Genomic DNA, 1883 nt, shown 5'->3' with positions numbered 1-1883 from the left:
CTTTCATAAAAATGTTACATGGAAATATTGAACTCCCAGAACCTCAGAAGTGACATCATTTAGAAAAATGAGTAGCTATAGATATAAAATTAGTTGAGATGAGAACAAACTAGAGTAGGGTGGTCCCTCCTCTGACTGTGTCCTTATAAGAGAATTAGATGAAGAAATAGAGGCACAGGGTGAGCACCAGGTGACCAGAACAGCAGACTGGAGTCAGAGTGTGTAGAGATATGAAGGACAAAGATTGCTGGCAAACCACTGAGATTTGGCGGGCTTTTTCAAGAAACTATGTGGCTCCTTCAAGAAAGGATTTGCTATGGGTTTCACAGCAAGGGTGGACAATCTACAAACACTTTGTCTTAAGTTTGGTTAGTCTTTAAATCAATGACAATAAATCATGTTGCTTTAAGTCATTCAGTTGTGGTTGGAAACTAAAATAGCATGCATTATACTGTTTTTTGGCCTGAGACTTACTAGGCATCCAATGAAAGCCAGACAAATGTTCAAAGATGTCTCTATGACTCACAATACTGAGCACACATATATTTAGTTTTGTATATATTATAGACATATGTACACCATACTTATATATGCATATATTTTTATAAATCTGTATAGTAGTTATTTAATATGTATATAGTAAGATTAATTTTATTTCTCAGTAAATATTACATGACCTTATACTTGCAACTAGTCTCTTCTCTAATACACTAGGTATGCAGGTCTAAACAAATCAAGAATAATCATGATGAAAGCAGGAATTTGTTTATCTACCTTACTCTGCTTTGATCTTGTATATCATATTTTGATAAAATTGACTTTATGACATAATTAGTATGATTCCATATATAACTACTCTAGACGCTACTGCATTAAAAAGAATATTTACAATATTTTTCTCTAATTTTTTTTTCACATAATATGGGCAATGTTCCAAGTGTGTGACAAGATTTAAGGGAGGCACATGGCACACAAACTGGTGAACATCCAGTCATCATGCTTTTGAACAAGAAAAGGATTGGGAACTTTTATAATTTTAAACTTATGCTGTCATTAAGAAAATCACGATTTTTATGTTCTTATAATCTATTAGGTTGTGATATTTTCCTGTTGTTTATTGAAAATTTAAGAACTAGAAAACTATAGTAAATTATATTAATCATTTAGTAAGCATGCAATAAACCATTTAAATGTGTTAAGAAGTTTAAGAGACTAATAATAAAGCTATATGCATATTATTTATGTAATTCCTTTTTTCATTTCTCCAAATAGAAAAGTTTGATTTATTCAAGCATATGTAATTTGAGTAAAAAATACATATATATGTATGGATAGAAGAAAAATGTGCATTCTGAACATCTTAGAACATCTGCTGTTTGAAGCTATACAAATTGTTTACACTTGAGTCTCATCCCATGTTCATTTTGTCCAATATCTGATGCTAAGTGATGTATCAAATAACACACTGCATATTGGAAGTGGAAGGTGAAGCCTTGAATTCAGCTGAGTATAAGATGCTGTCTTCAAGATGACTGAAATCACAGATTGAAAATATATCATCTGAACTCCTGCAACTTGAATTCAACTAGATCCTCAGCATCCTACCTAGGTTGCAAAACCCACAGACACTTAAGGTATCGAGGTCAGCTGTTTCTGTGTCTGCTTTGGAGAGTGCTGGGGATTCAAACCAGGGTTATGTCCACCATAGCTGCATACAATTCTACTGACTTAATTCCTGTAATCTCTTCAGCATGGGAATTTATTTGTGTTGCTTTATATTCTAGTATTAAATAACTTCAAGAGGGGACTTTAGATAGTTAGTCACTGTCACTGCCACTGGTCCTCCCATTGTTCATTGATTTTCTCAAGTGGCCACCAGTAAC

At 33.2% G+C, this 1883-nt stretch overlaps 1 non-coding gene across 1 annotated transcript; it reads right to left on the bottom strand.

Annotated features, from left to right (window-relative positions):
* Nucleotides 1–915: 915 nt before the first annotated feature.
* Nucleotides 916–1019, bottom strand: LOC130026218 (small nucleolar RNA U13). Its single transcript, XR_008792839.1, has one exon. It is a non-coding gene; the product is annotated as a small nucleolar RNA U13 (small nucleolar RNA).
* Between the last annotated feature and the right edge of the window lie 864 nt (nucleotides 1020–1883).

This window comes from Sorex fumeus, unplaced genomic scaffold (genome assembly GCF_029834395.1).
Source record: "Sorex fumeus unplaced genomic scaffold, SorFum_2.1 ptg000033l, whole genome shotgun sequence".
In the NCBI taxonomy this organism is placed as follows: domain Eukaryota; kingdom Metazoa; phylum Chordata; class Mammalia; order Eulipotyphla; family Soricidae; genus Sorex; species Sorex fumeus.
Note: the sequence above shows the minus strand (reverse complement) of the source record. Positions and strands in the feature narration are given on the sequence as shown.